At 44.8% G+C, this 15550-nt stretch overlaps 1 protein-coding gene across 3 annotated transcripts in view; it reads left to right on the top strand.

The window, feature by feature from the left end:
* The first annotated feature begins 228 nt into the window (after nt 1-228).
* LOC134292289 (zinc finger protein 658B-like) overlaps nt 229-15550 on the top strand; it is a 63956-nt gene continuing 48634 nt past the window's right edge. For 2 of the 3 annotated variants that reach the window (XR_010002285.1, XM_062968785.1), the window contains exon 1: nt 229-277. The gene's annotated coding sequence lies outside the window, so the exon portion shown is untranslated. The remainder of the gene's footprint in view (nt 278-15550) is intronic. The other variant, XM_062968784.1, reaches the window with a different exon arrangement.

Genomic DNA, 15550 nt, shown 5'->3' with positions numbered 1-15550 from the left:
GGGCTTTTTAAATGCACTATGGTTACAATGAACACATGAACGCATGGCATCACATTGTCTGCAGCAAAAGACCGCAGCTCTTTAGATTGAAGGAGAGAATGTCAGAATTGGAGGGAACCCCAAAGGCCATCCAGTCCAGCCCCCTTTATCAGGCCCCGCCCCTTTGGCAAAACCCTGCGGCCACGCCCCCTTTGCATCAGAGAGGCGCTAACGTCCCTTAGGCCACGCCCCCCTTGCAACCGCCATTTCTGAGGGGAAGAAAAGAAGGACGAAGGAGGTGAGGGTTGTGAACGGTGTCTCTTTTCGCCATTTCTCTCTCTCTCTATCCTCCTGCTCCTCCACTCCAGTGGGAAGCTTCCCATCAACTGCCATATATTCCAGTTCAGAGTGGGAAATATGGGATTTTTATTCAGCTGTGCGGAAGGGACCCTAGAAGGAGACCCAGGCCCTTTTTGAGTCTTCTTCCCTTCAGCTTCGCATCCAGTTTTGAGCCTTGTGCTTTTAATCTCTGTTCTGCATATGTTAATACCCTGTTTCCCCTAAAATAAGACATCCCTAGAAAATAAGACCTAGTAGAGGTTTTGCTGAATTGCTAAATATAAGGCCTCCCCTGAAAGTAAGACCTAGCAAAGTTTTTGTTTGGAAGCATGCCTGCCAAACAGAACACCAGAGCATGCAGGATCGGTAAATGTACGTACCATAGAGTGCTGTGCATGGAAATATTGGTAGTAACAAGAAATTCATGATAGGATTTACAGTTTGTCTGGTTATGCTGGTTTGTGATGACAACTACTGTACAGTATATATAAAATGTTCATTTTTTTGTTCAATAATAAATGTGAATTCTTCTTCATGGAAAAATAAGACATCCCCTGAAAATAAGACCTAGTGCATTTTTGGGAGCAAAAATTAATATAAGACACTGTCTTATTTTCGGGGAAACACGGTATGTATTTTGTAGAAACACAGTTTAATGTGCGTCTTTTATAGGAATACATTTTAATGTGTATATTTTATGGATTTTTAAAATAATGTTTATAATGTGTTTTAGTTCTGCTGTAACCCGCCTCCAGACACAAGGGGAGGTGGATAAGAAACAAAAATAGACTCCTATTGATGCAGGCCAACTCAACTCCCCTCCCCCAAGGCTTCTGCATGATCTCGGCCACTCAGGGCAAGGGGACCACCTCCAGGCTGCTATTGTCAGGGCTGCTTCTGCTTCTCTTTCTTCCTGCCTGCCCTTTCCTTCCTTCCCTCCCTCCCTTTTCCATCATTTCTGAGCCCTAGCCGCCCTCCCTGTGCCCAAGCCCAAGCTGCATTCCACACACCCAAGATGCCCTCCCCGCCCACTCCCCACACTTACGTTGCCGTCCCTCCCCGCACCAAGCCATCCCCCCCACCCACACCCAAGGTACCTTCCCTGCCCACTCCCCACACCCAACTGCCTTCTGCCCACTCCCTACGTCCAAGCCGCACACCCAAGGCACCCTCCATGCCTGCTCCCCACACCCAACCTGCCCTCCTTACCCACACCCAACCTGCCCTCCCTGCGCCCAAGCCACACTCCCAAGGCGCCCTCTGTGCTCACTCCTCACACCCAAGCTGCCCTCCATGTACTCCACACCCAAGACACCTCCCTTCTCACTCCACACCCCCAAGCCCCAAGGCACCCTCCCTGACTACTCCCAACACTCAAGCTGCCTTCCCTGCCCACACCCAAGCTTCCCTCCCTGCCCACACCCAAGGCGCCCTCCCTCCCTGTTGCGGAATTTTGTTTGGGTGAAGAAAGCAGACTGACAGCAGAAGTTGTCTTCAAGATAGTTTACTTTTGGCCAAGAGCAAGTGACAATGTTTGCTAATGCCCAGAAAACGCAATGCCACACCTTGCCTGTAGTGGCTTTCCAATTTATACAATTTTACAGAAGCATGCGCAGAAAGCTAACTGACAATGGAATTTGCTGACTATTATAATCCTTTTGGACATGCATAGTTGCCTTGTAACTTATATAACTCATTACTCATCACATCAGGTGAAGTGTCCATAGTTTGCTCCAAGTATGCACTATCCTCAGGTGACATGTTCATAGTTCATCCCACGTATGCATCATCCAGCAGCCAAATCATTACTGCAGTTTGCATGACCTTATATTGTGAGCAAAGAGCGAATGTCAGGCAGAACTTGTCCTGTCAACACTTTCATGGAAAAACAGTAAGGGTCATCTAGGTAAGGGATTTTTAGGGTCTTTAAATAAAATATTCAAGAGTTGCTCCATTATCCCCACTTCTCCACACCCAAGGCACCTCTTTCCCCCCTTCTCACACCCAAGCCGCCCTCCCTGGTTACTCCCCACACTCAAGCTGCCATCCCCACCCACTCCCCAGATACAAGCAGCCCTCCCTACCCACACTGAAGCTGCCCTCCCTGCCCATACCCAAGCTGCCCTTCCTGCGCACTCCCCACACCCAAGGCCCTTCCCTGCCCACTTCTCCACACCCAAGGCACCTCCCTTCCCACTCCTCCCACCAAGCCCCAAGCCGCTCTCCCTGCCCACTCCTCACACCGAAGGCATCCTCCCTGCCCACTTCTCCACACCCAAGACACCTCCCTCAAACCCAAGCTGCCCTCCCTTCCCAGTCCCCACATCCAGGCTGCCCTCCCTTCCCACTGTCCATACCCAAGCCCCTTCTTCCACTCCTCACACCCAAGCCTCTCTCCCCGTACCCAAGCCACACTATATGTGCCATGGTTTGCAAGGCCTTCCCACCACCGCTTTGTGCATTTACTGCATGTCAGTAGCAGGTTGAACTGGGTAGCCCCTGGCATTGCTTCTCTTCTTATTCTTATTATTTTCATTATTTCAAAAGCTGGGTGGCCATATTTTGGGTTGTTTTGATTTGTGCTTTTCCTGCATGGTAGAAGGAGATTGGGTAGCCCCTGGGTTGCTCCTATTTTTATTGCTGCTGCTTCTTCTTCTTCTTCTTCTTCTTCTTATTATTATTATTATTATTATTATTATTATTATTATTTCAAAGGCTGGGTGGCCATCTATTGAGGGTGCTTTGGCTGTTTTTACTACATGGCAGAAGGGGGTTGGATTGTGTGGGCCCTGGGGTCTTCCACTGAAAAAGAATTAAGTTTAATTTGGATAAGATTGTTCTCCTTTTAAAATATTGTATCTTTCTTTCATTCATTTCATTCATTTTGCATTTTGCACAAACAAGATATCTGCAGTGAACATGGGAATTTGTTCAAGGTGTTTTTTTATTAGTTCACACAAACATTCACCATCTGCCACTGGCCCAGCCCCTTTGTCAAATTTTAAAATGCAATGCAGCTCCTATGTCCGGGCATTTCTTGGGGCTGCACGACAAACTTTTCCTTCAAAAAGGGCTGCACAGCTTTAAAAGTTTGAGAACCCTTGCTTTACAGGATCCTTCTTATCATTTTCTCAATGTAGCATTTGTTGAATTATTTTGGTGGAGCTGTAGATTGTTTGTAGGTTGTGTTTCTTCATCAGCTTCCCTATGCGGTCAGTGGTTCCCTTGGTGTGTGGTAAGAACACTTTTCCTTGGGTGAGTCTTTGTCTTGGTCTTGTAGCTCCTCTGATGTCTGTCATAGAATACCCATTAGTCTGTAGAACCCGATTTAGTGGTTCAGTTCACGTGGGAAGAGATGGGTTTGCAGATCTGGTCTGCATGGTCTACTAGGCCTTTAATTGTGTTTTTTTAAAAAAAAAAACCTGTGTAATTGTTGGAGTTTTTAATGTAAGTACCTAACAATGTAGGAGCCCCGGTGGATTCAAACCACCGACGTTTTAGTCAGCAAGTTCAGCAGCTCAGCGGTTTAACCCACTGCGCCACCGGTGTCATCCAGAGATCGGAACCATATCGTGGGCTTTTTGGTGCTTGTTTCCCAAAGTGTTCTGTCTAAAAATTTGCAATGACCAGGCTAAAAGGGCTCCTCATGGCTACCCCATCTTTTTGTTCATAGAATTCATTGACCCACTGTATGGAGCTTGTAGAGAAGCTATGTTGAAACAGAGCTGTGATGTCATCTGGGAAATTCAGGTTAATGAGTACGACGGTGTCTGCTATGGAGCCCTTGGTGAATAGAGACACCACATCGAAGCTGATCAGTTTATTATTGGCATTGAGTTTGAGATTGCTGATTTTTTTCTGTTAAGTGGGTTGAGTCCTTAACATAGTTTGTAGTTAACCTAATATGGGTTTGTAGTTGTATGGCCAGAAATTTTGCCAGATTGTATGTGGGGAATCCAGTGGCACTCATATTGGGTCTGACTAGAGTGAAGTCCTTATGGATTTTTTGAAGTCCATAAATTAAAGGTACCACTCTCTCAACCTCCCAGGTGGAGAACATTGGCATTTCGCTACCTTGCCTACCTGCTTACCTTCCGTCCTTTCTTTCCCTCCCTCCCTCCCTCCCTCCTCCCTCCCTTCCTTCCTTCCTTTCCCCCGCAATCCAAAAAGGCTTTAGAAGTTCTGGCCTGCAGCATTTGGGGGAAAGGGACAGAAGTCAAATCCTCCCGGTTTTTCTTAGGCTGGAAGCAATCTGGGGCTTCTTGGTGGCCTCCCATCCAAGTCCGAACCAGGGCTGGCGCGGCTGGTGGGTACGAGGGACAGGGCCTTCTCGGTGGTGGCTCCCCACAGAAATACGGCAAGCCCCAACCCTTTTGAGTTTTAGAAAAGCCCTGAAAACATGGCTATGTGCCCAGGCTTTCGAAGATTAAATGCTAAAGACGACCCGGACTGATTTACAGCTACGAGGATTTTGGATGAATGGATTTTAATCATATGTTTTATATTTTTATATTGTTTTAATTGGATTTTCATTGCTGTTTTAATTATGTGTAGGCATTGAATTGTTGCCAATTTTGTACGCCGCCCTGAGTCCCTTCGGGTGAGAAGGGCGGGATATAAATGTTGGAAATAAACAATAAATAAAATAAATACTTAGACAGGAGCTGTTGCTTTTAGGGAACTGAGACCAAATAGCCAGAATATTGCTATTGTTATTGTTATTGCTATTGCAGTTATTATTAGTAGTAGTGCCAAAAGAAGTAGTGGTGATGCCACTATTATTGTTATCGTCATTGTCAGTACTATTAATATTGTCTATTAATTTTATTACTGTTTTGCTGTCACCACTTCTATTATTATCTATACGCATAATAAAAGTGAAAATGTGTATGTGGCTGGGGTGTCAATTTACACAGACAAGCTCCCACTTCCATAAACAGCTACAGTTATCACTATGCTGGAGACACCAGTGGTCCTTCCTCCCATGACATTGCAAGTTAAAGTGAGTGCCCTGAACATGTCCAAGAGTCTTGCCAATGTCTGTTGCACCCCTAGGCTGCGTAGGCACCTTAAAACCACCAGAATATAAGCAAGCAAGCTGTTTATTGAAGATTATATGCAAGCAATAGGAAAATCAAAGTCCAGAGTCAATAAAATGGGTTTAAATCCACAATAGCAAAGTACTTGAAAATCCTGAAGCAAAAGTCTATAAAATCACTCAAAGAACATAGTCCAAACCGGATATCAAAGTAAGTCCCAAGAAAAATATCAAGAATAGTCCAAGGATATCAAGGAATAATTCCAAGGCATGAATCAAACTGGAACCACAGGAAACGACTAGAATGCAGGATCAAACTCGCAAGGTAGTCAAAGATATTAAGTCAAGGCTGGAACACAAGGCAAGAGTAGAAATCCAAACAGCAAAGTCACTGGAACATTCAACTGGATTCACAGGCAGACACAAGGCTGGAACTTGAAGCAAGATACAAGGCTGCAGGAACACCGAGCAAAGATCTTCGTTGCTTGGATTAGCAATGTTACCACCCCTGGCTGTGTCAGAGAAAGCAAACCTTTTTTAAGGGAAATTCAATGTCTTTTTTCCATGAGAAGATTGCTCATTATTTTGCTTCAAAAGCAACCGTCTACTCACAAACTCCCATTCCCTCCTCTAGTGAGTTATCGCTTTCTTCCTGTCAAACTCATTTGTCCTAACCACCTTATCACTTCCAGAATCCAAGTTAGACTGTCCATCTGGCACCAGGAGATCTGACCTTGACTGCTGAAATGAATGCGGTTCAAACTGCCTACTTGCAACCATCCTGCCTTTGGACCCAGAAGCCATTGGAACAAACTCTGGCTGCATTTCAGGCCCAAACCCTGAATCCTCTGACAAGGCAGGTGCAGGGACAAACTCTGGCTGCACCTCTGGCAAGTCAAGCGCAGGGACAATCACTGGCTGAACGGGCTCAATCTCAGATGAAGGCGCCATACTGCCCACTACCTAGATTTCATCCTAGATTTTTGTGTTTCTTCCACCAGACATCCCAGTGTTCCTTTCTCTCTCCATTGGTGTGTAATTTGCATGACCCTGCCAACTTCCTCTCCCATAACCCTTTCCTACTCTATTCTATGGGACACAGCAGACAGAGGAATTTTAAAAAATAGTTTTATTAGTTTTTCATGCTAGCAACATAAAATACAGTATACAGTACTATCTATATATATAAAAGAGTGATGGCATCATGGCAATTCACAAAACAACAAAAGTACAGGCCCCCCAACCTCAAAATTTGACAACACAACCCATCATCCACGCCTCAAGGTTGATACAACAAAAAGAAAAGAAAAATAAAGTCCTAATTAGAGGGAGAGCAATAATTTTTTTTATCCAATTGCTGCCAGTTTAGAGGGCTAATCTCTGCCCACTTGGTTGCCTAGCAACCAAGGGACAGCCAGGTTTCAGTTAGGGGACAGGCAGATTTAGGCCTCACTTAGACTTCTTCCACAGATTATCTAATTTGCACTGGATTATATGGCAGTGTAGACTCAAGGCCCTTCAACACAGCTATATAACCCATTTATAATCTTATATTATCTGCTTTGCACTGGATTATCTTGACTCCACACTGCCATATAATCCACTTCAGTGGGCATTTTATAAAGCTGTGAAGAAGGGGCCTCATATAATCCAGTTCTAAGCAGATAATATAAGATTATCAATATACAGTAGAGTCTCACTTATCCAACGTAAACAGGCCGACAGGATAAGTGAATATGTTGGATAATAAGAAGGGATTCAGGAAAAGCCAATTAAACATCAAATTAGGTAATCGTTATACAAATTAAGCACCAAAACATCATATTATACAACAAATTTGACAGAAAAAGTAGTTCCATGCGCAGTAATGCTATGTAGTATTTACAGTAGAGTCTCACTTATCCAACACTCGCTTATCCAACATTCTGGATTATCCAACGCATTTTTGTAGTCAGTGCTTTCAATATATCATGATATTTTGGTGCTAAATTCATAAATACAGTAATTACTATATAGCATTACTGTGTACTGAACTACTTTTCTGACAAATTTGTTGTCTAACATGATGTTTTGGTGCTTAATTTGTAAAATCATAACTTAATTTGATGTTTAATAGGGTTATCCTTAATTCCTCATTATCCAACATATTCGCTTATCCAACGTTCTGCCGGCCCGTTTATGTTGGATAAGTGAGACTCTACTGTACTGTATTTACAAATTTACCACTAAAATATCACAATGAATTTAAAACATTTGACTACAAAAACATTGATTATGAAAAGGCAGACTGCGTTGGATAATCCAGAACATTGTATAAGTGAATGTTGGATAAGTGAGATTCTTCTTTAATATGAAATAATTACTGGGATAGAATAATGCAGAACAATATAATCTCTAAAACCAGGACAGTAAATAAACAGGGGAATTCCACACTGGAAACAATCGGGGCCAGCTAACACCTCCCAACAAAGTATTCCCATCATCAAAGTCTGGCAAATCCTGTTTTCTCAGGGCCACAGACAGTAGAAGCACATAAAATATCGCAAACAACACCACTCTGAAAACAAGGGAATTCCAGACAGGAAACAATCAGGGCCAGCTAACACCCCCCAACAAAGTATTCCCATCATCAAAGTCTGGCAAATCCTCTGTTTTCTCAGGGCCACAGACAGTAGAAGCACATAAAATATCGCAAACAACACCACTCTGAAAACAAGGGAATTCCAGACAGGAAACAATCAGGGCCAGCTAACACCTCCCAACAAAAAATTCACTCAGGGAGGAAACAGCCAGGCTTTAAAGCTGCAAGGCCATTACATCCTAATCATTTTTCCTAATTGCAGCATTCATACTTGCCTCCAACAAACAAAAAAAACCAATCAGAAATATTGTATATTCACAACCTTTAGGAAATAATATCCCCTGATGGCGCAGCGTGTTAAAGCGCTGAGCTGCTGAACTTCTGGACCGAAAGGCCACAGGTTTGAATTGGGGGAGCGGAGAGAGCCCCCACTGTTAGCCCCAGCTTCTGCCAACCCAGAAGTTTGAAAACATGCAAATGTGAGTGCATCAATAGGCACTGCTCCGGTGGGAAGGTAACGCCGCTCCATGTAGTCATCCCACATTGTCATGGAACCCAGTTACAGGGCTTTGGTAATTCAGCCCTGTAACTGGGAGTCATAACATAAACAATCCCAGGAGCACCTGGCAGAAGAAGATAGAATATGCCTGGGAACTTGGGGCCGAAAGTATAAACAATTATAATTGGTCTAGTGTGTGAAAATGGTAGTAATGTGATATTGGGGGTGGGACTTAATGATGATATTTACGTGTGGTGTTACGTAGCATCAAAAGTTATAAAAATAGTTGTATGTAAACATTGAGTCATTCCTGACTTTTCCAAAGTCATGTATTCTTCAATAAAGATTGGATTTGAGAGCAGTTATCTCTGATCTGCGTTCAGACTGATCCTTTGAAGTGAGCAGGACAATTAAGTCAGGAATTCCCGTTCTCACCCTCCTGCAAATTTGCAGTGAAGTGAAAATGAGCAGGGAAGGAGATCAAAGCCATGACGGAGCAAAGGGGCCTTCGCTGGGAGCTCGGCCGTTGGCAGAAGAGACATTGCAAGCCATAGCTTCCTCTACGGGGTACCCCAAGCCGGACGGCGTGACCCAGAGGATTCCCAGAGGGGGAAGAGGCGTTCCGGCGGTGGCAGAAACCAGTTGGGGATCTGGAGGAAGCATGCCGGAGACCGTGGCCCTGCGGTTATCCATCCTGGAAACAAATTTATCCAGGCTGTCGGAAACCGTGGGGAGGTTGGTGCCACTATTGGAAGAGAACCTCCAAAAGGAGCCCATCCGATATGGCGCCGAGAGAGAGCCAAGTAAAGAAGGAGATTGGAGCCAGAGGGGCCAGCGAGCATCAACGCAGAGTCCCGTGGCAGCGAGGGACGAGGGAGACGAGGAATATTGGCAGGAGCTGGAGTTCAGAGACAGAATGGCACGCGAAGTGGAGCGCCAGCGAGCTCTGGGAACTCTGAGGCCGCCATCTCCAACAGAGCTCCCAACCCCCCGGATGGGCGTCGGGGTGGAAAGACCACTGGGGCCAGGGATCGGGTCCAGTGGATTAGCAGACGAAGGCGGAGAGGAGCAGGAGATCCAGGAAGAGGAGGAGGATGTGCCGTACGACGAGGAAAGGCGAGATGCGGGGGCTACAGCGAGGCCAGTATGCGGATGGGTGGAAGGGCCGACAGCGGCGGCAGAATTTCGGGAGCCGCGCAGAATGACCACCGGAGTGGGGCGCGGCGTGTTCCAAGGGGCCGTCCGAGGAAACCCGATGCAACCCTTCCCCATGCCTCCCAGACAGCATCAACGGGCCGCAGAATGGATGCCAAGGAGGGAAGATCTCAAACTAGAATACGGAGGGGAATCAGCTGAGCTGAACTTTTTTCTAATTAGCATCAGAGGATACATGGAAGACAATGCACACACATTCCCCTCCGAAGCAAGCAAGGTTCGAGCCATCGGCAACACACTAAAGCGAGGAGCAGCCAGCTGGTATGTGCAACTACATGCCAGACGCGACCCATGCCTGAGGTCAGTGCCCCGCTTCCTCGCCGCACTGGAAAACCGGTTCAGAGACCGGCTAGAGCAATTGAGGGCTCGAGACCAGCTGAAAGGAATAAAGCAGAGGGACAAAACGGTGCCCGAGTACGCAGAGGAATTCCTCCACCTCGCGGAAAGGGTACCAGAGTGGTCTGAAGTGACCAAAGTGGAATTATTTAAAGAGGGACTACGCCCCGAGATTTTCAGCTGGGCAGCGCACAGAGATGACCCCGAAACGCTCCAGGGATGGATTCAACTAGCGGGGCGCGTTGAATCCACCCTGGCCCAAGTAAAGCGCTTCAGGAGCAGCGGCGGCCAGCAAAGACCGGTGGCGAGAGGTCGAGGAGAAACGAGGAAGCAGGAAAGACCCGGAGGGAGGCCGGGGATTCCCTCCAGAGGAGACGACAACAAACCTAAACCGGGATGCTTTGTATGTGGGAAGACGGGCCATCGAGCAGCAGAATGCTGGGCACGGAAGGGGGAGCCGCCAAAACCCCCAAAGCCCAAGCCAGCAACCGGGAGGCGTGCGGAGGAGGAGGTGCAAGCCCCAGAATCTTCAGAAAAATTGGTGAGTCGGGACAAACGCATGATAGTAGTGCCAATCTGCCTCTCGGGGCTAGAGAATCGGGCCACCTGCAAGGCATTTGTGGATTGTGGTTGTTCCAGGAATATTATAACTCCAGAGTTAGCAGGAGCGTTGAAATGCCAGCAGATGGCGCTTGACTCCCCAATTGCGTTTTCGCAGCTAGACGGATCAGTTGCTACTGGGGAAGTATCTACAAAGGAAATACGGGAGGTCCCATGTAAAATAGGCAAATGGGAAGGAAGAATATCCTTTGTGATAGCCCCTATTGCCACATACCACGTAATATTAGGGATACCATGGCTCGAACAGGCAAATCCCGAAGTAGATTGGAGAGGAAAGAGCCTAGCATTTAAAGAGCAGCAGACACAATGGGAGATAAGCAAGATTGCAGAAGAGGAGGACGAGGGAGATGAAGAAGGTGAAATAGACCCACAGCTATTGCCACCTGAATACAGAGACTTTGTGGATGTGTTCAATCAGAAAGAGGCAAGTAAATTACCTCCCAAAAGGAATATAGAAGTAGAAATTGAAATAACCCCCGGAGCAAACTTACCAAAACCAAAAGTGTATCCCATGTCTGTGCAGGAGAAGGAGGAATTGAGGAAATACATTGATAAAAACCTGGCGCGGGGCTTCATTAAGCCATCCAATTCTCCTCTCGGGGCCCCAGTGTTATTCAGGAGAAAGAAAGACAACTCCCTAAGATTGTGCATTGATTATCGAAATTTAAATGCAATTACTAAGGACAATAAATACCCTATGCCCTTAGTAAAGGATTTAATTACCGTATTGAAAAAAGGGAGCATATTTACTAAACTTGATTTAATTGAAGCATATCATAAATTAAGGATCAAACCGGAGGATACTTGGAAAACTGCATTTTCCTGCGCATTCGGCCATTTTGAATATAAAATTTTGCCTTTCGGATTAAAAAATGGAGGCGGGTGCTTTATGCAGCTTATAAATGAAATACTGCACCCATTGTTGTACAGAGGGGTATTCATATTTCTTGATGATATCTTGATTGTGACTGAAGATAAGGAAAAGCACGTGAAATTGGTCCGGGAAGTTTTGCAGAGACTAAGGGAAGCAAAGCTGTACGCAAAACTGTCCAAATGTGAATTTAATAAAACTCAAATTGACTTTCTGGGGTATCGGATATCTCCAGAAGGGTTAGCTATGGATCCAGCTAAAGTATCAGATGTAAAAGAATGGGGAGTGCCTCAAACAAGGAGGCAATTGCAATCGTTTCTGGGGTTTGCAAATTTTTATAGATCCTTCATAAAAGGCTTCGCGCAAATAACCGCACCCCTTACTGAACTTTTAAAAACAAAAGGGAAAGGAGAGACAGCAAAAGTAAAAGCTCCTGGCGCCAAACTAAGTTGGACGCCAGAATGCCAAAAGGCATTTGAAACCCTAAAAGAATGCTTCACAGAAGGACCCATTCTAAAACACCCCGATATCAGGAGCCCTTTCATAATCCATTGCGATGCCTCAGACTGTGCGTATGGGGCAGTACTATTGCAAAAGGATCAAAATGGGAACTTAAAACCCTGTGGATATTTGTCCCGGAAGTTCAGCGAAACTGAAAAATGTTGGCCGATATGGGAAAAAGAGGCACTAGCCATATTAAAAGCCTTAGAATGCTGGCGACACTTTCTCGAAGGAAGCGGAATCCCATTTGAAATTTGGTCTGACCATAAGAACCTCCAGTATTTAAAGTCCCCTCGAAAATTGTCCCCCAAACAGATTAGATGGGCACAATACTTCAGCAGGTTCGATTTCCAATTAAAGTTTTTTCAAGGGAAGCAGAATGTCTTGGCAGATGCTCTTTCACGCATGCCTCAACACGAAGGAATACCCACAGCAAAAGAGGGAACAATATTCTCTGATAAACAATGGGGCTTAGCTGTCAGAACAAGAGCACAAACCCAAAAGGAGAACACTGCTATGGTTGAACTCGACGGAAAAGATAATTGGGGAAACGAGCTGAAACAGTCTTATGAAGGAGACCAGTGGATCGCATCCAATGCAGAACAGGGGGAGCAGAAGGGGGGATTTTGGTTTGTGAACAAGAAACTGTATATCCCAGCAACATTAAGGATCAAGATTTTGCATCGTTTTCACAATAACCAGAGCGCTGGTCATACAGGAATTACAAAAACAACAAAAGCAATAGCAAAACATTGCTGGTGGCCAGGGATGAGGAAGGACATAAAAAACCATGTTGTTCAATGTGATGATTGTGCCAGAAATAAATCGAGAGGAGGGAAGCCAATGGGATTATTACAAACAGTAGCAGAACCTACCAGACCTTGGGAATGTGTAGCTATGGACTTTGTGGGGGAACTACCGGTTAGCAAAGGACATCGTTATATTTGGACAGTATTGGACCTGTTTTCTAAACAGGCCCACTTTATAGCACTGACGAAACTACCATCAGCCGAGAAACTAGCTGAATTGTACATAAACCACATTTACAAACTGCATGGATGTCCCAGTAGAGTGGTCAGTGACAGAGGAGTACAATTCACAGCAAAATTTTGGGAAAAATTCCTGGAAATGCTAGGAGCAGAAAGGAGTTTAAGTTCTGCTTTTCACCCCATGACAAATGGGGCGGTAGAACGTACTCAGCAGACACTTGGGCAGTTCCTTCGAATGTACTCTAACATGAGACAAAATGACTGGTCTAGGTGGTTGGCGTTTGCGGAACTAGCCTTTAATTCAACTATACATTCAGCAACAAACAAAACCCCCTTTGAAGTAGTTTACGGGTATGAAATACAACCGTTACCCCAATTGCCGAGGTGGACAGAGAATGAGGGAACAGAGGCAGGGAAATGGAAAGCGCAAATGATGGAATGCTGGAGTCAAGTGACTGCATCCTTAAAAGAAGCACATAAAAAGTATAAAGTATTCGCAGACAGAAAGAGGGTGGAAGGTGATAAATTGGAGAAAGGAGATTTAGTGTGGCTAAGTACCCAAAACATCAAACTGGGGCTACCTTCGAAAAAATTGGGCCCTAAATATATTGGACCATTTAGAATACAGGGTGTTATCAACGAGGTGACTTTCCAGTTGGCATTGCCAAAAAGTTTAGGGAAAATACACCCTGTATTCCATCGTAGCTTACTGAAAAAATATATGGGTACTTTGGACAAAATGGACACATAGAATTATTGTTTTGTTTCAGACTTGTGATGAAAGAAGAACCGAAGAGGAGGACGAAGAAAAGGAGGGCACCATGTCATGGAACCCAGTTACAGGGCTTTGGTAATTCAGCCCTGTAACTGGGAGTCATAACATAAACAATCCCAGGAGCACCTGGCAGAAGAAGATAGAATATGCCTGGGAACTTGGGGCCGAAAGTATAAACAATTATAATTGGTCTAGTGTGTGAAAATGGTAGTAATGTGATATTGGGGGTGGGACTTAATGATGATATTTACGTGTGGTGTTACGTAGCATCAAAAGTTATAAAAATAGTTGTATGTAAACATTGAGTCATTCCTGACTTTTCCAAAGTCATGTATTCTTCAATAAAGATTGGATTTGAGAGCAGTTATCTCTGATCTGCGTTCAGACTGATCCTTTGAAGTGAGCAGGACACCACATGACCTTGGAGGAGTCTACGGACAACGCCGGCTCTTTGGCTTAGAAATGGAGATGAGCACCAACCTCCAGAGTCAGACACGACTGGACTTAATGTCTGGGGAAAACCTTTACCCTTGACCTTAACTACCACCAATTCCTCAATACTTTATTTCCCATACCACCAGACTTCGCCACAGCAACGCGTGGCCGGGCATAGCTAGTAGTTGTATAATATTGTCAGAAAAAAGGAACAGAAAAAGAAAAAAGGGGGGAAAAGAAATTTTTGACTTCCGTTCTTCCTCTTTTTGCCCTTTAACAAAACTCTTGTCACTATAATCCAAAAAAAGAAGGTATTTTCCTAATTTTTATAAACAGAATCATTCAAATTTACCATTTATTTTTCCTCCTTATTTATATAGTCCTCAAAGACAGTCCAGTCTGTCATTTTCACTCCCTTTTCGTTATTCTTTTTAACAAAAAAGTCAATTTGTCCATATCCTTTATTTCCATGATTTTATCTATCCATTGTGTCTTAGTAGGGATAAGTTCTTCTTTCCAAACTTTGGCGAAGACTATTCTAGCCACTGTTACAAAAAAGGTAAAGGTAAAGGTTTCCCCTGATGCTAAGTCCAGTCGTGTCCGACTCTGGGGATTGGTGCTCATCTCCATTTCTAAGCCGAAGAGCCAGCTTTGTCCGTAGACACCTCCAAGATCATGTGGCCGGCATGACTGCATGGACCGTCGTTACCTTCCCGCCGGAGCGGTACCTATTGATCTACTCACATTTTGCATGTTTTCGAACTGCTAGGTTGGCAGAAGCTGGAGCTAACAGCGGGCGCTCACTCTGCTCCCCAGGTTTGAACCTGGGACCTTTCAGTCTGCAAGTTCAGCAGCTCAGCGCTTTAACACACTGCGCTACAGGGAGCTCCATTCATTATGTACCATTTTCCAATATTCTGCTGTTTTTTCACACGACCACCACATATGGTAGTATGATCCTTCCTTTAGTTTACATTTCCAACAATTGTTATCTGTGTTTTTATACATCATCCCTAATTTTTTTTGGTGTAATATACCATCTGTGCAACATCTTTAGCCAATTTTCCCTCAAATCTGTTGCATAGGTGTATTTTAAACATTTTGTCCAAATTTGTTCCCAGACAGAGGAATTAATCAGCAACTGAATATACTGGAAGGGTTTGGGGGACTGACTCATGATAGAAGTTGTAGTTCACCTTGCATCAAGACACAGCACTGTGACCCACACTGACAATGGACCTGGACCACATTTGGCGTACAGAACCCACATGACCAAGTTTGGGGGGAATTGACCTTGATTTATAGGAGTTGTAGTTCACCTACATCCAGAGAGCACTGTGAACCTGACCAATGATGGATCTGGACCAAACT

The sequence above is a fragment of the Anolis carolinensis genome, chromosome 1, assembly GCF_035594765.1.
Source record: "Anolis carolinensis isolate JA03-04 chromosome 1, rAnoCar3.1.pri, whole genome shotgun sequence".
NCBI classification, from domain to species: Eukaryota; Metazoa; Chordata; class Lepidosauria; order Squamata; family Dactyloidae; genus Anolis; species Anolis carolinensis.
Note: the sequence above shows the minus strand (reverse complement) of the source record. Positions and strands in the feature narration are given on the sequence as shown.